This window comes from Sebastes fasciatus, chromosome 18, assembly GCF_043250625.1.
Source record: "Sebastes fasciatus isolate fSebFas1 chromosome 18, fSebFas1.pri, whole genome shotgun sequence".
In the NCBI taxonomy this organism is placed as follows: Eukaryota; Metazoa; Chordata; class Actinopteri; order Perciformes; family Sebastidae; genus Sebastes; species Sebastes fasciatus.
Window position 1 is genome coordinate 23,524,673 of NC_133812.1, and position 24,325 is coordinate 23,548,997.

The following is a 24,325-nucleotide window of genomic DNA, read 5'->3' on the forward strand; positions in this document are numbered from 1 at the left end:
TGCCCCACTGAGCCACAGCAAACCAAACAGATAATCTTGTGGCCATGTTGATGTTTCTGGTAATGCGGCTGCCTAGGAGGGGTTATGTTAAGATACTGGAACTCACATTTCAGGCAGGGATGTGATTTAGCTCAAGATACTTTAAAATGTCAGTTATGAAAAGGGGAATCTGTCAAAAGCTCATAAGTGGACCGTTTTTAAAGGAAGAGCTTTTTTCAATACAAAGTTTATGTGCGGTTTTGTTGGTAATAGTTCTGCTTTCCATAATAACCAATGCTCCTTATCAACTCTCTACCAGAGTCATTATTATACACCACAACTATAAGTACCATAGTGGATCAATGTCGCCCTGTGATAGATAGGTGATCTGACCATGGTGTAGTGTTAAGGCCAATGAAAACATGGTTTCAAGTTTGGGAAAAAACATCCTAAGTTGTTATTTATCAAGAGTTTAACTAAGCTAAGCTAAGCTGCCTCGTCAGGACAATCAATGTGTCAATGTGGTTTGATCATATTTATCTGACAGTGTTGGCAACATAACTTTATATATATTGTATCCTAGTATGAATTGGGCTTTTAACATACCATAGCATGCACTGAGTGCATAGTAATGGCTCCAGCCTCCTACGACCTTGAACATAGTAGACAGAAAATGGATATATGGATATATGGATGTTTCTTGTTGGTAGCTTGCTAACCGTGATTCTTCAAGTGGTTGTCTACAAGCTTCTTTTCAGTTTGAGATGGTTTCATGCCAGTGTTTGTGTAGAAATATCCAGTTCCGTATTAAAGCATATCTACTGTTTAGCTGGTATAAAAGTCTTATTGTACAGAACGACATTGGATCTAGATTAAAGACTGCTGTAAGAAAAGTTTCATTTGGTAAACAGTCTAAATAAAATGACGCATATTCAGTGCATTTTCATAGATTTAATTTCACTTAGAAAATAATGCTCCAAGGAGAAAAAAGAGCTCTGGTGGATCCTCGTAATGAAAGTCATCTTGCTTGGGTTTGTGGGTTCCAAGGAGGTCCTGGATTGTGCCAGCGGAGGTAAACACATAAATCCATCTTGGCATACTGAGATCAGCAGCTTTTGGCTGAACCCTCAACAGTCTTCCTGCTTTGCAGATCCATGTACTGACACAAAGCCAGAGATAATGCTGATAGCAGTGAATTCCTCAATGACACTTGTTAGGAGCCGGATATGATGCTCATTTTGTAGCAATTATGTTTTGGACCGGACTATATTTTATTATTTATCATGTCTGACAATACTGAAAAATAGCCTTCACAGTTCAGGCTTCACGTTGCTTGTTTGTCTGACCAACAGCTCAAAACTCAAAGGCATTTAATTCACAATTATATAAAACAAAAAGCAGATAATCTGAACTTTTTAGGAACTTGAACTGGCTCATGTCCATCTGCGTACTGTTCTGTTTTTTCAAATGGATACGCTCACTCAGCCGTTAGCAAAAAGCAGTGACGTAGGTTACCAGAGTGAGCTAATCAAAGCTAATCAATAAGGTTATGAATAATGTGAACACCAGCACTAGCTGAGTCAAAGTTAGCTGTGCTTGGTTTGGAAATAACTGAAAGGGTTGGTTAGGATTGTTTGAAGTGGGGTTGTATGTATACTCCCATGTTCTGCATGATAAAATTACTTCTTTTGTGAATGTAGTCTGGTGGGTTTGAAGAGAGCGATATAACGGGCTATATGATGGCTTCAAAGGGCTGTCTTACGGCGAGGTATCAGTCAATATCAGTTTATGTGTACGCAATATTTAGAATATTTTCCCAGCTTTACCTCGCCATCAGGAAGCTCTTTCCGATGGACAACTGAAGCCGTTATATCGATGTCTTCAAAGCCACCAGACTCCATTCACAAAACAGTCATTTTAACTCTCAGAACACAGGAGTTGCTGGTCTGTTGGTGTTATTGTGTGACTTACGGATCTGAACTAACGTGGCGTCCACAGCAGTACATTGCTTAACTTCCGTGCCGGGACCTCAGTCTGCTTCTCCAAACTTCCACCGCCATCTAAGTTACTGTATGTAATGTTAATACACTGACTATAAAGATGTGTATATATACTGTATACTGTATGTAGCAGCATCATCATGCAGAAACCTACGTCAGATCATTTCTAGAAAACCTTGAGAAAATAGCATTTTGACGCTAAAACATACGTACTTTGACCAAAATGTTCGGATTTGAAAACAAAAGGAGCACCACTGGGAAGCTACAGAATGATATAAAAACCTAAAAAAAAAGATTAATATCTTAATTTTCTGTTAATCAACAAATTGATTAATTGGCCAATTGATTAATGGGCTTATTCTGTTGATTCCACTGCCTAGTCCACAGACATAAACGAGGCTAGAAGATCAGACTCAAGTGGACCTGCAGACGATTTTCTTTTAGGCTAAACCAGAAAAATGAGGTCACAATGCCCAGATTTTCAACATCTGGCTTGCAGGTGGTGGAAGCAGAAACCAAAACAGGAAAGTAGCCTGTCATGATCTGTAGTGCTCACTGGAACCTCTCTGCTCACTGTGCTCATCCAATAGGGGAGTGTTTTGGCTTGGCTTAAGGTGATGGCCTTGAGTCCACTTTCCATTGTCGGGTTTGATAGATTTCAGGTTCATGGCTTTGTAAAGACCAAATGTTTGGTTAAAGTACATCATCCTTTCACTGGGCTCATCCCATCATGCTTTGCTGGCTGTATGCAGCAGAATGTGTGAGAATGCCATGTGTACACAAAAGGGATGACCTCATTGTTTTCATCTAAGCTCAAGAACAATGAAATCTGCGTGCCACACCACCCCAAACCTCCCCCTCTTTATGCTGCGTATGTATGTATGTGTTTACCGCCACATCTCTGAGGTGTGTATTTACCTTCTAGTTTACAGAGGTTCTTAAAATATTTACTCAGGGCTGAACAGGTTAATGATTATTTGGACAAGCAGGATTGGATGTGTTGGGCTACACACACCGGGGTATGTTGTTGCAGAGAAGCCAGCGCCAGTGGGCTTTGTTCCTGGTGTCAGCGAGGTTAGGACTGCATTCACTAACTGACCCTCCTGAACTTTTGATCAGATAGCCTGTGAACTGGGAGGAAAATCTAATTTATGCTTTCATTTGCAATCACAGACTCGCTGAGTGAAGATGGCCTGTTTTATTAATGTGTTGTGATTTTTGTCTTTTAGATTAAAATGAGTTGAAACGATAATTGGTTAACCTGGCGCCTCAAATGTGAGACTTAGCTGCTTTTATCAAATGATAGTAAACTGAATATCCTTGAGTATTGAGACATTCTGATGGACATTTTTTCACTGTTTGACATTGCATAGACCAAACGACTAAATTTAGACTAATTGATAATGAAAATTATTGTTAGTTGTTGCCCTTAAAAGTGTTTAAAAAAAATAAAAACATTTTTTTAATATAATTTATTACTTCCCAATGTTCACAACAAGGTTATAATTAGTGCTGTCAATCGCTTAAGATATTTGATCGCAATTAATTGCAAATTAAATCGCTAATTTTGTATCTGTTCAAAATGTACCTTAAAGGGAGATTCGTCAAGTATTTAATAGACAATTATGCTTGCGTTATAAAAATATATGTATATATTCATTATTGAAAATCAATTAACAACACAAAACAATGATAAATCTTGTCCAGAAACCCTCACAGGTACTGCATTTAGCGTAAAAAATATGCTCAAATCATAACATGGCAAACTGCAGCCCAACAGGCAATATCAGCTGTCAGTGTGTCAGTGTGCTGACTTGACTATGACTTGCCCCAAACTGCATGTGATTATCATAAAGTGGGCATGTCTGTAAAGGGGAGACTCGTGGGTACCCATAGAACCCATTTACATTCACATATCTTGAGGTCAGAGGTCAAGGGACCCCTTTGAAAATGTCTCTTTTTTTCGGTAGTGATATGTTATAACTAAAAAACAAAACTGAATTGAATTTATGTGCATTTTTTATTTTATTTGTATTTTTTTTACCCAGGCAATATTGTTTCAGTTTAGTTTTATTTTTCTTAAAGGATATAGTTTTTAGTTTCAGTTTACTAAAAATATTTTCACAGCATACTTTCATTTCGTTTTAGTTGACTATACTTTTTTGTCACCTAGCACCAGTAACCTGCTGTCACCCCTCGATCCTGCTGAAAAACCTCCTTGACTCATGGAGCGAGTGATGGTGACCTTGTCAGTCAGAAAACCTCCCTACTCTCCTCCTCTCACACCTGTCTCCTCTCCATCTCCCCCATATCACCATAAACACAGGTTGTTGCTGCCTTGTTACCCAGTCACTCAAATTCGAGCGGGCCGCTCTATGGCGTTGGAGTGCTTTAAATGGTCATCGGAGGCTTCTTTACCACACAGAGCTTTGATCCATTCCAGTGGCGTTCTGACAACTTCGAGCTAATGCCTCCGCTGGGTCCCTCCAGCTGCGAGGAGGAAAGCTCGATCAGTGGTTTATGGATGTGAGACGTGTGAGCTTAAGCAAGCTGCTGTTTTTCATTAAGGAGCAACTGGCGCATGGGAGGAGAGTCGACTGCCCTGGTGGTTGTTTTCTAATGACAGCAGGCCAGTTTAGAAGTAAAGCGTCTTCAACGTGAGCCCAGAGGGTTGTTTTTAATGAAGAGACTGCCTGAAACCCTTTAACATCTCATAAAGCACTTTGGGGAAACAGCCACGGTTGAGGAGAGGTTGAACTGAAGGGACTCACTTCAGCCTGCATCCCTTGTTTTCAGCATTTTATGGTCTCATCACTTCACGTTAGGGCTGCACAATTAATCGAATATTAATCGCGAGCACAATTTTGGCTTCCCGCTGTTAGATGAACATGATCAACTGTGATATTGATGTTTTAAAATGGGTGCTCTGCTCATAGAAAACTCTGCTGCATAAATCAAGCGCTTCCTAAACTAACAGCTAGAGATATGAGTATTGGGCGATGGTAAATTATAACGCTATCATGTTGCGTTCAAATGTATTCTGGTCGATCTTGTAGTTTTGACTTGAATAAATTAGATTAGATTAGATTCAACTTTATTGTCATTGCACATAGTACAAGTACAACAAAATTCAGTTTTGCGTCCAACTAGAGTGCAAACTAGTAAAGTGCAAAGACAATATATGCAAATGAAGATATATGCGGTGTTTATAAGTAGACATAAACACAGATTGCAGTTAAGGTGCAAAAGATAGCGATATGTTATATTCTGATGAATAAGAGTTTTAAGTACAGTATAAGTTGCATACTGATGAAATATTGTATAAAAAAATGTTGTCTAAGTGTATTATAAAGAATACATTATATATACAGGTGGAGTTATATTTATATCTATACACAGAGGGACACATGGGACTAATCCAGTTGTTTGAAAGAGATGTTTTCACTATAAAAATAGATAATAGAGAGGGAATTTTGACCTGTTTAACTTCCTAACACTAGCTCTAAGCAGATTATAATTAATTATAAATTATTAATATATAATTACAACTACTAATGTCAAGATTTTTTTTTAATCAAAGTAAACATTTAAATAAAAATGCAATCATTTATTTCCTAATCATTTGAATTTTGTGTTTTTATGCAAATAACCAATATTATATGACAATAACAAAGTTAAAGGATAGCATTTAGAAAACTTTTGACGGTTGTAATGTAGCAAAACATGGAAGTGAAAGCAGCTCTCTGTTTTTTTTTCTAAATATGAACATGCAATAAAAATACTTGTCCCTAAAATCTATGAATAATCGTGAGCAAAATAATCGTGATTATCATGTTGGCCATAATCGTGCAGCCCTAACTTGACATACTGGTGTGAAAGCAATGGCCTTTTTATTCAGGTTATACTCTGCAGTCAGTGAGTTAGAGAGCAGACGTCACAAAATAAACAACTGCACTTCATGAATTCATATGTCTCCAGTTTGTGCTGTGTGTAGGATTACATCAATGACAGTGGGAGGCCAGGTGTAGGGATTTAATGGGATATCAGATGACTTGAAAAGCGTGATTGTAGTTGGACATCACAATCTGTACCCGAGATGAAAAGAGTATCTAGAGGGTTGTAGCTCAAAGCACCGCTGGGTTCTCATTGCTTCCCGATATGAGATTCAATAAGCTAATGTTGCCAGGCAACGGGTGCTATTCCACTTTTGGCAAGTATTGCTTAGTAACAAAATTTGTGTCCAAGAACTGAAGGCAGAATCACTGGTAGGATCAATGATGGATACAACCCTGAAATCGGATCGCCTATTTTAGGAATTTAAAACTGTGTGTAAACCACAACTGAAGGGTGTATATGCACCGCACAGACTGCCTTTTAAGCAAAACAACATGACCACAATAAGCTGCTAGTGAATGCATCTCTATGCATGCTCTGCATCTTAATATTTACGTAGTTTTCCGAAGCTGAATCCTCCGCAAATATCCCCACAGGTTGTGTCAGAGCTGGAGCACTCTTGTCTCACAATGCACCTCTGCCTGCAAACGGCCAATGGTGCACTAGTGGGAGGCGGAGTAGGAGGAGAGGGGTAGTGTGAACAGGGCCTGCGGGGGTGGTGCTGCCGCGTTACATAATATCAGATGAACCCAGCTGTGCTGTGTTGTTTAGCCCATGGGTGACGTGGTGCCAGCCCAGCTGACGGATGAGTCCACCTGCGCTCATCGGAGTGGGTTCAGGATTAGGGTGCAGGTCAGTGAACAGATTGACCCTGAACAGACTGATCGCATGTAGTCGGCGCGGATCAGAGGCAAAAACATGAAACGGCGGCACCGACGTGCTCTCTTCCGGCGCTGTGTTGCCATGGCAGCACAGTTGTTGTGTTGTCAGAAACCTTGGAGTGTAATGATAATGCAGGGTTCTAACAACGGGTAATTAGAAGCCATTTTTCTTTTTTTCCTTCTTAAGCTTCCTCTCTTATCCCTACAGCTGCTCTTCAGCGGAGCAATGCAACAAGGAGAAATATCCTTTCATCATATGTTGTAGAAAGACGCAGCTTACACATGTTAGTACTATCTCCTCCCCTCATGTTTGGCAATGTGTTTCACACTGATTGTGGACAGGAACCTCTGTGAAGACTCGCTGTTAATTTCCCCAGCCGAGTGGTGTGTTTCTTTTGGCACACTCTGCAAGTAGCATAAACCTTGAATAAAGACTGAATAATATACTGCAGGTGTCTTCCAGGAAGGGGCCTATCACCCTGCAAGCTCTATTTAAAAAGCCCGTATCAGAGTCACTATCATTAAAAGCTCATCATGTTGCCCTCCCAATACCTCTGTAATTAAAGGAAGAGGCGTCTGTGTTGTATCATGAACTCCGTGTCTCTGATACGGCATTACAGCTATAGACACACAGACCAACTCGCATTTGCCATTTAATAAAAGTTTGTTTTGAACAAACACAGGCTGAAACTCAAACTCCTCTGTACACATCCGCTATTAAGTGACCACAGCCATTGAGAGGAAATGTCAGCCGCACTGTCGGCGGTGATCTCTTTGTGTTGTATAGCAATTTGTTATGTGTTCTATATCAAAAGGAAATGTCCAAACTAAAAATACGTGCTTCAGTTCTTGTTGTTCGGTGGGCATGTTCAGTGAAAGGCTTTGAGTTTATGTATCTATTTCTGGTGCGTGTGTTGAACTGAAAACTGAAGATTTTCAAGGTTGCCAGTAGATTATCACATTTCTGTTGTGCCAGTGGCAATGCAACACACTGGAATTTGAGGTTAAAGGTGCACCATACGATATCCAGAACATAAATATAGCAGCAAACAAGTATTTACTATGTAAATATATGGAGGAGTAATGTCTACCTGAGCAGAGAATGAAGTCACTCTCCCTCTGTATGTGTTGTAATCTCAGCTTCTCTGTGCTTTGTTGACATAGCCGTGCTGGCCACACATGCCTTTTAGTGCATGTCAGTGCATGTGAGTGTGCCCCAATGGACCAACGACGCCATTGCGGAAACGTTGCACCCACCTCTGGTTCCCCCCAGTGTAACACTGTTGGCTCTGTCAGCACCTTTGCCGTTGTTTTCAAGTTTAGTGCTGTTAGCACCGTCAGCTACAAGCCTCCGGCTCAGCCGCCGCCATGTCGAGAGCCATGTGGAGGCTATAGAAATGCATTTTTGTGAAAGCACCAATAGTCAACCCTACAATATCGCCGCAATATCAATATCAAGGTATTTGGTTAAAACTATATCGTGATATTTGATTTTCTCTATATCACCCAGCCCTACTTTAAATGTGCACTCCATTTAAGAGAAAATTGGGACCACGCAGGCATGCCTCAAGTGATTGATGGACGGATGAAATCATGGAGCAACAATCTCTTAAGCGCTGCCTGAAAAAACCCGACAGGAACTTGTCTTCTGTTTGAAGACAACAGACGACATCCTTTGACAGGATCTGATGGAAGCACGGTGGAGCCTCTGACACTGTATGTCTGCACCCGAAGCAGCTTTGTTTCAGCCCTCAAAAAAACGAGTGGGATAAATTGAGGAGGTGGTGCACAGAAATGCCACAAAAATGTCAGCGAGATACATGGATAGCAACAAGACTGGGCAGAGGGGGTAGAGATAAGCAGCGGAAGGATGACAAAAAGTTGAGTTTAGGCATGTAAAAGTTACAAATTAAAAGACATTTGATCCGTTCAGGGAGAAAAGGCAGAGAGGGTTGAAATAAATGCTAGTAGAGCAGAAGTTTTTCGAGTGATGAGCGCAAGGGAGGGAAAGGTGGACCTCAAGAACATCCAGCCCCCGCACTTAATTGTTTTGTTTTGCCAGGAAAAGCCCCAGATGCCTGTAGTCAAGCAACGGCTTGACCCTTTCTTTGGTTGTGAGCTGCGGGGCTGAGGGCACTGCTCAGAAAGCTTAGCAGTAGGCCTATTATTCAAAAGGCCTTTTCTCTGTTTTGCCCCTTTGGGAGGTGCAAAAGCCTCACATCTGTCAAAGTGTCACAGAGCTTGCTGTCCGCAGTCCTATCCTCCTCCCATCCCTTAAAACAGCCATTACCCAGCAACCCCTGCACACTGTTTCTCACGGCCATTAAACATGCACTTGTCAATCTGCCTCCCTCGTCTTTTGACTGATGGCCTCACAGCCATTTACCTCTCAGCTGGTTTAGGCCTAATCGATACAAGTGCACATTTTCTACCTCAATGGTCTCCAACCATACGGCTTTGAGAGACGTATCCATGCATAGTTACATCCTGCACCATCAATTTATACAGATTAGTGGTTAATTGCCCTTTTAAATCAGCAGCCATTGAGTTTGGTTGGAATAAAAACATACAAAAAAACAACATGGCTCTTAAGATCACTGCTGTTTAGTCTCACGGTGCATGCATGGTTTAGCAAACTACGGTATAGTTAGAGACAGTATCTAGTATCTGTTTCTACACCTGTATCTGTAGTTCAGAATATAAAAAGAAATCTATGTGATGTGAAACATGGTTGTGAAGAGTCCCAGTATTTCGCACAGGATTTTGTGAGACTGTGGTGGGTGAACCTAGACTCTGGGTGAACCTAGACTCTGAAATTTTGTACATTTTAAAGTTAAATGCATCAATCTGGTGCACTTTGAGAGCAAAATTAAGAGGCTAGATCTACGAAGAACTTTGTGCGTCCTCAATGCGTCTTGAGTGCGTTCACACCTTTACTTAAAGCTGTCCACTTGTGATCCGATCACTGAGGACGCATGTTAATACCAGGTCTGAACAGGGCCTATAATGGGAAACGCTGAGTCAGCAAAACATTCACTTTTAATTAAGCGCATTCAAGATCCGTCATGGAATTTGTCTTGAGTTAACTCTAGCAGACTTCTGCTGTTATCATGTTTTGATTCTGACTTCCAGGAATTTAAAGGTAGAACTACAGCGCCAATCAAAGAGCTATCTTTCTGTTTGTCAAGACGTGGGAATTTGTTTATGCCGTTATTTAGAGCTGACTGCTCTCCCCTGTTAAGTTGATCGGTTAACATAAGCTGTACACCCACAGAACGTGTCAGACATGACTTTCTGGCTTCACTTGTTAATGATGCTACCTGGGACCATGACTGGTGCTTTGAGCTTGTTTAGACTGTCAGCACAATAAAGAGAAGAGCAAGAACAAAACTCTGGGCTAATTACTGTGAGCACTGGGCTTGTGTCTTCAGATGACAGGATTAGAGTCGTTAGCGTACACTTGGCCCTCTCTCCCTCTTTTATTTACTTTGATGTCAGAGCTGCAGTTTTTCCCTATGTCTTGTTTAGGAGCTGTTCTTCCTCGCCAAGCGCATGTGTGTTTGGTTGGTGGATTGGCACACATCTCTGGCTCTCCTATGAAATAACACACTTGCAGACAGTAAATAATGCTTCACTTGATTCCAAATTGTAGGATAGAAATCAGATCATATTGTCAAGAAACACAGAATAAGTTCCTTCCAAAGATTAATGCTCTGGCTGTCAATTACATACAGCTTCATCTGTTATTATATATATATATACACACAAATAAACAAAGCATGTGGTTTCATTGTACACCACAAGACAGATTGGTTTAAAATATATCTTGGATCATAAAGCTAAATAAATGTAGACAGACGTATGCATAGCTGCAAACTCATCACCTTTTTCGTCACCACTTTGAATGAAAAATATGGCACCCCCGTGATTTGTGTAGATACAAAGACTCTGGGCCGACGTTGGGACCAGCCGCTATAACAGAACAAGACAAAGAAAAGGATCGGTATCGGCCAATATGGCTCATTGACGATTGGCATTTGGGATTGGCAGCAAAAAAGTGATTGGGGCATTTCTACATCATATACCAACAAGAATCTGTTATTTGTACAATGGAAAATGAATAGTGTACTCGCTACTAGTTTAGCTTTGTTTACATGCCTGCATATGACTCAGTAGTTGGTAAAAAGATTACCAGCTAGAGGGACTTGCAGTCAAAATCACCTTGGAGATAACTCCAAGTGTCAGGAGAAATGCATCGGGGCAAAACAAGAGTCAAGAGTCTTTCCGGTGACTTGGCTGTGCCATGGCTACCCCTGCCAGCGCTGTTGTTTATTGTGTGAACGCTAGTTAAGAGAAGAAAAGACCAAGAAAGGAAAACTTAAGAAAACAGCTTGTTTTTGTTGTCAGGCTGTTGTGGGCTGGAGTTTTATGAGCTTTGAGGGCTGGGGATGTGGTAGCGGTGATTTATAGCTTTCATTATTTTACCACACTGTTGGTTCCCAATAGACACCACACAGACCTACACATACACTTGAGATAACTGTGGAGGCTTGTACTTTGCCAGATTGCGGTGAGATGAAGTTTTCTAAGGTGCAGCTTTGACCACAGGGATTAGATATTAATGCTGCTCCAGGTCTGGATCGGGGGGCTGAGACACAGCACACACAAACTTGGTCGCACACAGATGCACACACTTCCTCGGCTACCTGATTCTTTGATATTTGTGCTTTTCCTGTGCTCACTGTGAAGTGCAGACGAGGGGGAAGTAGAGAGAACGGAAAGGTTTTTTTCCATTTGAACTTGTGAACTCAAGTTGAGACCCTTCTCTGCCTCTTTAACATTTTATTTTCTGTGTCACTTTATCTTTTTATATTTCTATCTGTAGCACTCTCTTTGGCCCTCAACCCCTCTTTTTACTCAGGTTTAGCCCGTTTTCCCTTGCAAAAAAAGTAGTATAAGTTTATTTTATGAAGTATACTTAAGTAAAGTTCAAGTATACTTTATGTAGTAAGTATACTAATATCATATACTTCGACTTTACTGTATACTTAACAGTATGAGCCAAGTAAACTTAGACTTTTCTGTATACTTGTCAGTATGATCCAAGTATACTTTGACTTTTCTGTATACTTGTCAGTATGAGCCATGTATACTTAGACTTTTCTGTATACTTGTCAGTATGAGCCTAGTATACTTCTACTTTTCTGTATACTTTTCAGTATGAGCCAACTTATGTATACTTTTAAGTATATCTTGAATAAGTACATAAAAAGTAAACAGAAAGTATTCACTCTTATTATAAGTTTAAAAGAAGTATACTAATAGCACACCTGAATAAACTTCTTTTTTGGTAAGGGTTTCTGGATAACATTTCTATTTTTCCTTTCTCAACCTCACCTTCCTCTCCTTCTCTCTGTTTCTTGCTTGTGGACTTCAGCTCTGGTGTGATTTACAGTCGTAGCGGAGGATCTGCTACTTTGGTCATGCTTTTCTTCCTCGCCACATTTTGTCAATTCCCATCTGTGCACAGATGATTCCCAGGCTTCTTCAGACACACGCAGACCTTTTTCCTTTTTCTTCTCTCTCCTCTGTCCTTAATTCTTCTCATCTTTTTGGCTTGACGGCATTGACACTTGGCTAAAAAAGCAACCACATCGTCGCCATGGCACTTAAACTCTTGTGATTAACATTAATGCTCTCAATAGGCTCGTAGACTGGTGGAAAATTACACAAAGTTGCATAGACGCTCACATGTAAGCTGTCATAAGCACACACTTCTGATGACTATAACCGCGATGATAGTAAATCGGAGGCTTTTGTGGCCCTTGGGTGAACTCCTCCTGGCAAATCAGGAGCTTCACGAATAGCTTGGCCCGTCAAAGCTCACTGGCCGTCAGTGCAAGCAAACACGCACGCCAGGTTTCGCTGAATAGCAGCAGCAGCAGCAGCAGCAGGCCTAATCCAGGCTCCACTGTGAAGAAGGTTTAACCAACAAATAGATTTGATACAGCGGTTACGCCAGCCCTGTATCCCTGTTTTCTGAAGAGTGTGGGAGAGGAAAACTGAAGCTTATGTCCCCATGACTGAGGAATGGGAAAAGCAGGCAGCTGAGACTTTGGTAGAGAGCTGTGGCCAAAACAATAAAGATAGGTTTAGAACAGGCAGCAAGTGAGGATAGGTGGCAAAAGAACAAAGCTGCTTATGCTGGCTCGCGGTGGCTTTGAAATGGAGAATTTGAGTTTCTGCAAGTTCTCTGAGCTTTCCCGTACACCTTCATGGGGCTTTATAGAGTATGTTTCTTCACTCCCTATATAGGCGTTCGGACCAAACAGTTCTGGGGACTCTCAGAGTAACTGCCCACTGGGGAGCTCCCCCAAGAACCACATACTGTACCTTCAAGGGCTTTTTTCTGTTTGCATTTGCATCTGCACCGCCAATAGGAACGCTGAAGTGACGCTAGCAGGCCGGCGCTGCATGCACACATCTTCAGCTGGAAGATTGGCGAGTGGCTGCGTATCACAAGCTCTCTCAATAACATTAATAAACAATTTGGTTACATGCCACAATCATATAAACTCAGGCAAAATATCAGTCACGAAAGTACCTTTTGCGATTTCAGTTTGAATCTTGCTGAGCAGCAGCTCTCACTTGTTCTTTGGCCCTGTTCAGAGCATTGGGTGATCGGACCACAGGTGGACAGCTCTAAGTACAGGTGTGAACGCACTCAAGATGCATTGAGAATGCATCACTCAGACCACATTCAGAGGTGGTCTGGGCCACATATGGCCACATTGTTTTAGTAGCGTGTACGCGAATGTGTCCTGGGCCAGATTAAGGATCGCATACTCAACTGACGTCCCGCTGGGATTCGCAGGTCTCTGCGCTCCTCATGTGAAAAGACAGGTAGATGCAAGCGCTTGTCTGCCTCGCAGCATGAAAACGGCTTCTGTGCTCTACTGTATTCTGTCGGTACAACTGTATTTTATTAAAATATATCTTATAGGCTACACATCTACAGACTATCAGACTAGGCACGCAAAGTGCACTATTATCACACTGTCGGAGATATATCGGTGTTCTTGTTCCGCTGCTTTGCACGGAGCTGATACTCTTATATTTTGATGTTAATAAAATGTACCCAAATTCACATATGTAGGTTATTACGACTGACATTCCTGTAATATTATGTCACAACGTCCGCTGTATTATCCATGTGTTTACAACGTGTTTATTTGCATATACTGTAGAGCGGGGAAGCGAGATCGGATCAGAAGTGGTCACTCAAGACGCATGTGGAGACGCAATCCAATGCCAGGTGTGAACAGACGTACTTAAAGCTGTCCACTTGTGTTCGGATCACTCAGCACGCATGTTAATGCCAGGTCTGAACAGGGCCTTTGGCTCACTGGGAAATGTCGTTCTAAGAACTATAATCATTCCTAGTTCTTGCGGTGGGGATACAATAAAAAGACGGGTTCCTAAAATATGAAAAAGTTCCTCCGGTCTGAAAATGCCTCATGCGTCATGTAGCACCCCACATGTTATTGACTCACTCCTGTAATGTGGGGCTTTCTCTCAGTATTGGGCGTGAAGTTGGTATTTTTATGAGCCATTTAAAAAAAAAAAGGTGTTGATTTTATATCGGTGCAGTTTTCTTTTCACCATCTCGTCATCCCGTAAAGCTTTGCCAGCTGAGGATTAGTGCCCGGGCTTAGGTAGAGTGGGTTACATAAGAAGTATTTAAAAGGTGCTAATTATTCTTCCAGGTTAAATGACTCTTCTCGAGGAGTGAGAACCTAATGGCACACGTGGCAACTCTTGAGTTTGTGTCTTGAGAAATGGGTTAGAAAGCCAGTTTTTTTTTAAAGCATATTTTGGCATAATTCACATCAGTGGAATTCTTTGTGAGACAATACAAAGGCCAACAGTCATTCATTCTCTCATGTCTGGATTGCAAGATGCAAAGGCTTTCATCACTGTCCATAATCGGACCAAGACAGGAAAACATGTGTCATAGTGAGGATGGTTATTTCCTCTCTCTCATGTCATCTATCTTTTGTTCCTCGGAGTCTCTGACAGCATTCATTGAAAAGACTGGTATGGTGAAATTATGACACAACCGAGGCCAGCCTAGCAACCATATAGAAGGTTACTACAGTGCAACATTTCAGACAAACAAGATTTGTGCTAAAATCAGCTATAGAAACATTTAATGTTTTACATAGGGGTGTCCCAAGTACCATATGTTGGGCTCCGGAGCTTTGGTAGCAGTCAACATAAAAAAAAAAGGCTACTAAAAATGTCTACTACCATTTCTTAAAAATGTATGTGTTAGAGAAGATGTAGAAGTAATGAGAGACGGATTACTGCACTGTCGGTTTGGTCTTTTCATGGGGTTTGTTGACAATAAGAAAAATATTCAACATGCCAACTTTATCCTTTTAAAACAAATTTAGACAGAAAGTGGGATCAAATCCCTTTGACTTCTTTCCAGTGTGGTTCCCAATAAGGATCTGATCCTCCACCGGGAGGAACCATGACCACCAGTAGCAGACTGGGAAGAGAACTAGCTCCTTAAAACCTCTTCTGAGTTCTTGTGCACCCTGCCAGACATCTGGACGTTGTCTCTTTTACGACCTGCAACTTGAGCTAACGCTCCGTCTGAATCCAGTTCACCACTGACAGCATGATTTGTATTGTCAAGCTGTCTCCTAAAAAACCTCGCCAAAGTCCACATTCTTTTTAATCACAGCGTTTTCTTTGGTCATATTGGGTTTTGTTTTATGGCTAATGGATGGAACATGCTTCACATCTCGAGTAAGAATGCGTTATAGGAGGGAAACCAACAGTTGGACTTGTACACTTTGAGGAATGTTTTGCTGATTGATTTTGACATTTGGTACTTGACTTTAGCGGAGGACCTAATCACTAAATCCAAGGTAGCGTGTCACTCAGAGGCCAGAATGTGTTTGATAAACTCTTTAAAAGCAGAAGCTGATGTTGAAAATCACAACTGACTTCTCAAGGAGAGGAGCCCTCACATTTCAAAAGACTTTGAGATCTATCCGTCCTTTTTAAAAAAAATTTTTTTTTCATTTCAAAGTCACAGTAAGCTGCCCTATGCCTCGCTCCAGGAGCTGGTGTAAAAGCAGTGAAAAGAAGCTTGTGGCTTTGGCCTAAGACATGAACTATCCTGCCAGCCCACACGATGGCTTTACCAGCGCTGACCTGTTTTGCCCCCCTGTTTTTCTTCCTTTCTCCTTTTTTTCTCTCTGCTCTCCAAAACCTGCATCTCCTTCTCATTTCTCTGTCATCATCTGTCTGGCCTCTCTCTGAAACTCTTTTCGTTTCTCCTATGTAGCAGTCACAGTACTGGTCCTACGCGTACTTCCCCGGACAAGCTTGATTGGATTATGTGGATGCATTTAAAGCTCTGACTCCGTCGCATTCCTTACAATAAATTATTGCCTACAATTATTTACATTTAATAAATCATTTAGATAATGTTGAATTCTTTTAAGCTTATCTAACTAGCCGAGGAGCCAGCTCTTCAGAATCACATGGTATTTTCATTAGTGCTGTCAAAGTTAACGCGATAATAACAAATTTGTTTTAACGCCACTAATTTCTTTAAGGCTTTAACACAACTTGTGATTTTAGGCTGTAGTGGTTTTAAAGCTAGAGTGAAGATACTGGCATCATATGGAACTATAAAACCTAAGGAATCCATCGGTACCAATCATGTCATACTATCTTCGTCACGAGGGGGGTTAAATAACGCTCCAAATTTATGCTAAATTTTGGCGAGGAAAAACTGTCATAGCTATGTCCAAAGGGGTCCCTTGACCTCTGACCTCAAGATATGTGAATGAAAATGGGTTCTATGGGTACCCACGAGTCTCCCCTTTACAGATATGCCCACTTTATGATAATCACATGCAGTTTGGGGCAAGTCATAGTCACGTCAGCACACTGACGGCTTTTGTTGCCTTTTGGGCTGCAGTTTGCCATGTTATGATTTGAGCCTATTTTTTATGCTAAATGCAGTACCTGTGAGGGTTTCTGGATAATATTTGTCATAATTTTGTGTTAATTGATTTCCAATAATTAATATATACATACATTTGCATAAAGCAGCATATTTGTCCACTCCCATGTTGATAAGAGTATTGAATACTTGACAAATATCCCTTTAAGGTACATTTTGAACAGATAAAAAATGTGTGATTAATTTGCGATTAATCACGATTAACTATGGACAATCATGTGATTAATCGCAATTAAATATTTTAATCGATTGACATTCCTAATTTTCATTTTCATGTTTTCTTCTGAACTCTGAATCAAAGCTGCCAAAACTGGTATTTTTGGTTTCACATTTCACTCCTCTGTGTCGTGTGAACCTACACACTGAGGCCACCCTTTTATAAATGTGTTGAAGCAGGGCTCACAATCATTAACTAGTAACATTAACAGAGCATGACTAATGGACAAGTTCCTGAGTGTGTGTGGCCTTGCAATGCGAAGCCAATCGAACCACCAGTGCCCCAGTGGATAAGTGGTGGGGTGGAACAAAAGGTTGTGCACTTAGTTACTGTACTGTATGGCTCATTCTGGCTTGTATGCTCATTACCGTCGCATACTTTCTTATTATCTCCTAAAAAATGTGGGTCACTAATGTGTAAGCTGTCGGTTCATCTTTCCGAACATTAATCAGTCCGCAGATATCTCAGCCAGAAAACCTAAAAAGGGAGTTCTGCAACAGGGCTACAGCCGGCTGTACACTAAGTTGACTCATGCTTGGGTTATGTGTGTCCTTTCATCAACGAAGCAACTGTGGATAGTGGTAGAAAGTGTGAGTGTGTGTACTGAGCTCCTGTGTACATGTGTTCCAGTTTGCATAGAGTAGACGGTTTTCCCCCAGATTGACATGGGTGCACCATTAGCAAGCCTCATTAGGCTGAATGCCAGCATGCAGAAACAGACTACGGAGAGGTCCAAGGTCCAAGTTAGCAGTCTGTACTAATAGCTCGGCATATGGAGAGATGGTAATGAAGCTGACTGCTTGGGCTTAGAAGATACAAATGGGTTTGGAGAGTAAATCTGACTAAGTTTGGTATAGACGACTGGAATTTAATAATAACTTTGTAGTTTATTATGATAGGAAGATCGCTGTTTGCACGATCCTACTTAAATCAATCTAAAATAAAAACTATAATAGTTAGAGCATTCATTATTTTTGCAGAAGAAAAGCTAAGGCTTCTGTCTTTCAAGTTATCATGTTGTCCACTCATGATGACGTCATTACGTTACGTGTGGAACACTAAAAATGAGCATATTTCAAAAACTAAAAAATGTGCACAGTTCAAATAACTTATAGAGAAATATTTTGTTCATGTTTCTACATTTAGAAATCGTTTGGATCAATGTGATCTGTGTGTGGACTGCACGGTGGTGCAGAATCGAATCCGGTTTGGGGCCCTTCTGTGTTTGTTTGCATGTTCTCCTCGTGTTAGCGTGGGTTTGCTCCGGGTTCTCCGGTTTCCTCCCACAGGGTGCAGGTTAGGTTCATTGTTGACTCTTAATTGTCCGTAGGTGTGAATGTGAGCATGAATGGTTGTCTGTTTCTATGCGTCAGCGCTGTGGTAGTCTGGCGACCTGTCCAGGGTGTACCCCGCCTCCGCTCTACGTCAGCTGGGATCGGCTCCAGTACCCCCCCCGCGCGACCCTGAATAGGATAAGCGGTCACGGATAATGGATGGATGATCTTTGTGTTTATTTAGTAACATTTTATGAAAAAACATGTCCGATTTTTGTATTTTTTCTATTTCTCACACAATTTCAATACTTTTATCTATAATTATAGTTTATTGACTGACATAACTTTGTAGCTTAGGTTGTACACATTTTAGGGATATGAAGCATTAAGAGATGCTCCAATAAATGACATCATAATAAACAGCAAAAATACCAATGTAGGCACTGGCGGACCATTTCTATTTCAGAATTCAAAGGGTTAATTGCTGGGTTCCCTGCAGCAAATTGTAGTTATGGATGTGCCGCTAACTTTAGAAGAAATTATTACACTTTTTAAAAATATCCCATCAACCTTCAGGGTAAAAGGGCATCTATATCACATACTGTATATCACACAGTAAAGGCCATTTATTCAATGGTTGAGAAAACAGTTTATGCAATCCTCCAGTGACTAAACTAAGATGAAATATGTCTGTGTTTTTCTGATTAATGTTAACACATGACAGTAAGTGTTGTATGTCACGTTCTTACCACCCCTGCTAAACAATTTCCCGAATCATTACCAGGTGTTGAACACGACTGGAAAAACACGTGGTAATGGCACGGGAGACGAGCTGTTAGACCCCGTTTTTGTGGGATGAAATCCTTGGAACTAAATGTGAAACTCAAGTGTGATCTAATCTCAGTTATGAGACAATGAGGACAATATGATGCCTGGCATCTTGGTTTTCAGATCTTCTTTCAGGTTGATCACACTAGAGACATCAGTGTTTACCTTGCATGTGGGCTGTCGACTAAGATTTCTTTAGCCGATTAGTCGTTCTAATACTTTTTCATGCTAAATGACTTATTTCCAAGAAACTTATGAGCCTATCTCTGTTAAACACGAGATTTAAAGTGGTGCTTTTGTGTGTTTCTTTGTGGAGAAACTAGTTAAATCAACTAATCGATATAATAACGATACTTTGGAGCAGGAAAAAGCTGATAGCCGATTAATCGGAAGATATCTTCTTTACTTCTGCAGCAGCCTAGTCGGCTACTTTTGCATACGCTGTTTTTAATCAATCAGTTTTTTTGTCACTCCAAATTTAATAATTGGTAAGAGAATATCCTCAAGTGTGATTTGGTGGATTACATCATTGGAAAATGTTCTATTTATTTGCAATGGGCGATACGACTGGCCAGGATTACATCAGTTCCACGTCTCGTACATTGTTAAATGCCACTCTTGCAAACCATTAATGTTGGTGCATATTCCCGGGGTAAGGAGGATCCTTAAGTGTGCGATTTCATGAATGGATAGTTACGTGGCTGGATTATTTGGTACAGTAAGCAAGTTCAAGTAACAGTGAATGATTTCTTTTCATCCCTGTCTGCCTGTCTTGTATCGTGGACAAAGAGCTGACAGTGTTGTGTTTACCTTCTCTTTGTGTATGGAGCCTCCATGCAAAACAGTGATGTACGTCCCTGCATGACTGGTGGCGGCTGTGAAGCCATCGGCCACTATCAGAGCCCAGTTTCACAGCTAACAATAGTTTGTAAAACGTCCTATTTAGACAAACACGTATAACTGTCAGCCGAATAAGAATTTCTTTGGTCGAGGACAGCCCTTCTTGCATTAAAAATTCCTTTTTAAAAAAAAATATTATGGCAGTTTATACTACTAGTCGGGTCATTTTTCTATATACTGTATATGAATTTGTCTCGGGCAGAGCTGGTTCAATTAAGCTCTTAATCACATCGTGTCAAGGTTACACAGATCTTGTTTGTCAGATCTGTCAAACCGTGGTGCCATGAGTCGGGGCTAACAAGATAATTACTGGATTGGTGATATCTGGTGGGAAGCAGAATGTTAAAGTTGGTTGTCATGAGTACAAATCGCAAGTGAAATCAAATGGATTCACAGGACCACACAGATGGAAGTTATATCAAGTCTGCAGAGTCGGCGGCTGCTGCTTCCTCAGTTCTCCAGGAAATCCAGCCAACCTCCACAGAGAGGAAATGAAATATGTGTGTGTTGGTGTGTGTGTGTGTGTGTGTGTTTAAAAACAACTACCAGATGACTTGCTGGAGCTGTGAAGACACTGACTGGACACTGCACTATTGTTAACCTTTGTCACCAACTGTACTGGTTTGCATGTTGAAGCAACTTTGGGGATTTTTACTTTTCTTTTACTTTGCCGTCCACAAAATGTAAATCACGTCTGTATCTACTCTAATGTATGACGTTCATTAGACTGTGAAAATTAAGGCTTGTGCATCACTGTACTCATGATGATTTTTTAGAGTCTTGTTAGTGTGATGGTCCTTGAACTTGGATTACCGCTACCATTTTGAGATACTCCATTAAAGTCGGCACTCATATGTTTTCCCCAGAGGCTTTTAAAGCTGATTTTAACAAGCTGAAACTCTGCAAAAGATGGGAATTGTGGCCCATCTGTTGCAGTCATGCGCAGGGTATCCCCTTCAGTCACTTCTACAAGTTGAAATGGATTAAAATGCAGGTAGTCATTAAGTTATGCACACCTTTGTCCTGGGTCACAGTTCAGAATTTGCATCCTAAAAAAGGAAAGCCAAGGATCCTGTTGTTGTCTCTGTCTCTCCCTTCTCGTTTTTCATCAGGGCTCTGTTGTGAATCAGGTCATTGTTCTCTCGGGGATTTAGCCGTTTAGATAACGGTATCAAATAAATCTCTTAAGGAGGAAGTATCACTGATACCAAAACCAGATTCTGACTTTCCCGTCGATTTGGACAGGTTTAGTCTTGAGGAATATGAAAATATGTTCTGGTATGCAGAGACACAGTTAGTTCGGAGAGCCAGTGTCTTGTCAGGTTCCTGAATCTTGTAGTGCTTCATATAGCAGCAAACAACTATTTGTTATTAGAGTTGTTCCGATATCGATGCCAGTATCGGAAATGCGTCCCATACTGCCCACAATTCGGGATCGGGTATCGGCGAGTGAGTCAGTTTATGCACCGATTCCAGACCATAATTAATTAACCCAGAAAAAAATCAACTTGTTTAACCGGAAATCAATTCTCCTTCGCCGCTCCAAACCAGTAGCCTTGACTGTGCTGTCGTCCTGGATGTATCATGGATTCCACTCGCAACTACTGTTTTAGAGCAGCGAGGTAGTTTGTCACAGCTGTTAAATAATAATAATAACTACATATTTTTTTATCACGCTGGTATTGGATCGGTACTTGGTTTTGGCCGATACCGCAAGTTCTCACATTTCTATTGTCTATATAAAGATATAGAGGAGTAATGTCTACCTGAGCAGAGAATGAAGTCACTGTGTTGTAATCAGAGCTTCTCTGTGCTTTGTTGACATAGCCGGGACTGCTGTGCATGCTTTTAGTGCATGTTAGTGAAAGTGAGCGTGCCCCACTGGCTAGCTCATGGTCGCCACGCTGCACTGCGCTCATACGGCGGTTACAGCTGATAACAGCTGATAACGCCGTTCACACTGAGAGCGTCGTCGCGGAAGCGTATCTCCCACCCTACTGTCCCTCCCAGTAAATGAAAGATTAACGATGAGAATGTGACTCTTGAGGTTAACGTGACATCACCAGCTTGAGAGAAGATGCATCACTCAGTTGGAGTTGTGGGAACTACAAAAACACTCTGATATGACCTGCCACCAGAGTCATTTGTCATTTTAAGAGAGGAAAGAGACGGTCAGCGATGGCTAAAAATGAGAAAGTGTTGTTGTTTTGTTCACTGCTCTTTGCTCAAACAAAGCGTTTCAGAAAGAGAGTGAAAAGAGGTGTTGCATCACAGCCAGTATGAGAAAAATAAAGAGTTTTTTGAACATTAAAGCATGCAAACATGTTTTAGTAGAAACCTAAAATACAAGTATAAGCCTGAAAGTGAACATAATAGGTCCTCTTTTATTAAAGAAATACCTATCTCTCTTTCAGGGTCACCTGAGAGCCTTCAAACTGTGTCATCTGCAGTTCGCTGGCCTCGACAAGATACTGGGATCATCAGTGAGTATTTAATTTTCTCAGTTGGGTTCGAAGGTCTGCTGTCTGTAAGCTGGCTCTGTTCTGTTTGAGTGAAATTCATCAGGTAGCTCTTGTACTGTGTTGTCAAGGTAACTGTATTCTTTCAGAAAAAGACCACTGAACTTCATAAAGTGAATGACCCTGTATTACAGAGCCGTTACGGGAGAGAGAACACCAATTTCAGTCCGTCATTGTTGCCACCTCTGTTGAAAATTTACTGGTAGATATATTTTATTTTATATTACTGTAACATTTTAACGACAGGCTTCCCTTTTTACATCCTTTCTGAACAAATGACTAGTCATTTTTTTTTTTTTTAATTTCCATAACAATTTATTCCCTAACCATTTATTTCTTGGCTGTTTTACATGACAATTCTTTCATCAAATCACCCGTGGTTGTATGGCGGACGGAACCTGCCAAAATAAAAAATAAATGAATCAATAAATAAATGACTCAATAAATAAATAAATATGTCATTAAATGTCGCAAAAATAATATTAAAAATAAATGTAGCCATTAATTAGTTGATAAAATGTGACATAAATTGATATTTCTGTTTAAATTAGATTCTTTATTAATATATCTTTGTATTAATTCCATTATTTATTTACTCTTCTGTTTAATTTTCCCATTTATTTATGTATTTATTTTAATTCATTTTTAAATGTATTTATTTATTTGTATTTATTTTTGCATTTATTTGTTATTTATTTTTAGATGTATTTATTTATTTTTGCATTTATTTGTTATTTATTTTTAAATTATTTATTTCTGCACGATTTTCCTTTTGCATTTCACCTCTCACTTATTTCCCCAAACTTATTTATTTCTGTATTCTTTTCTTTATACAATTCTTTACACATTTCTTAATGCATTTCTACCTCATTATGCAATTGAGGCAGGTTCTGTCCTCCATATAGTCGTTCCTATGCACGTGCCTGTGTGTCCAGTGCTGTGATAGTAAGAATTAAATTCTGCGGCATTCCCCCACTTTATGGATGATTTGTTGTATCCAATTGATTATCAACGGTACTGTGTTAGAAAGACAAAACCACTTAATTAATTGTAAGCGTGATATTCCTGTTGTCCACAGTCAAGTTAATACAGAAGGTCTTACTGAGCATTGAAAAGTTAAAATGCCACCTACTTTATAGACACTTGACAGATGGTCGGTCTAGCAACTCCGATGTAGCTCAGTTGGGTGACAAAAATGTTAAAAGATAATGTTCTGGTTGTCCAGACTGTAAATAACATAGACTTAGGAATTATAATATAATATATAAAACTTAGGGAAGAATATAGATTGTAAGAATGTGGAGTAATCTGCCTTGAGATGAAACATGGTGAGTAGGCGTTCCTTATCTCTGAGATTGAAACAGCATGTTTTGTTCCAGTAAAAGCTTTGCTTCTCTCTGTTTCTTCCCCTCTCTCGCTTCTTTTTCTTTCTCTCTCACCTCCTCCTCCAGCCAGCTATGCTGCTCTCCTCCCCTCCCACACACACACATAGACACAGAGATACAGACACTACTATGTTCACACAAGTATGAAGGACAGGGGGGGGAGAAAGACTAGCAATGAGAGATAGCGTGGAGAGTGAAAGAAAAACACACCAGGGAAGAGAGACAGAGATGATAATAGAACGTGGAAGAAAGGAATATAATGAGATCAAACACAAAGAGAAAAAAATTAAGTGCCTGAGTGCTTTTTATTAAAAGCTAGCAGGGTCCTAAAAGTAACACCAGTGGTCCATAAAGTCAGTGGACGTCTGGAAGTATGTTTAAAAAAGAAGAAGCAATCTAA

At 40.5% G+C, this 24,325-nt stretch overlaps 1 protein-coding gene across 9 annotated transcripts in view; it reads left to right on the forward strand.

Moving 5' to 3' along the window:
• The window catches only part of sipa1l1 (signal-induced proliferation-associated 1 like 1), a 103,606-nt gene that overhangs the window by 13,390 nt on the left and 65,891 nt on the right, over window positions 1-24,325 (forward strand). For 8 of the 9 annotated variants that reach the window (XM_074614752.1, XM_074614753.1, XM_074614747.1 and 5 more), the window contains one exon: window positions 22,436-22,504. The exons of the other annotated variant lie outside the window; for it this stretch is intronic. The gene's annotated coding sequence lies outside the window, so the exon portion shown is untranslated. The remainder of the gene's footprint in view (window positions 1-22,435; window positions 22,505-24,325) is intronic. 9 annotated transcript variants of the gene reach the window in all.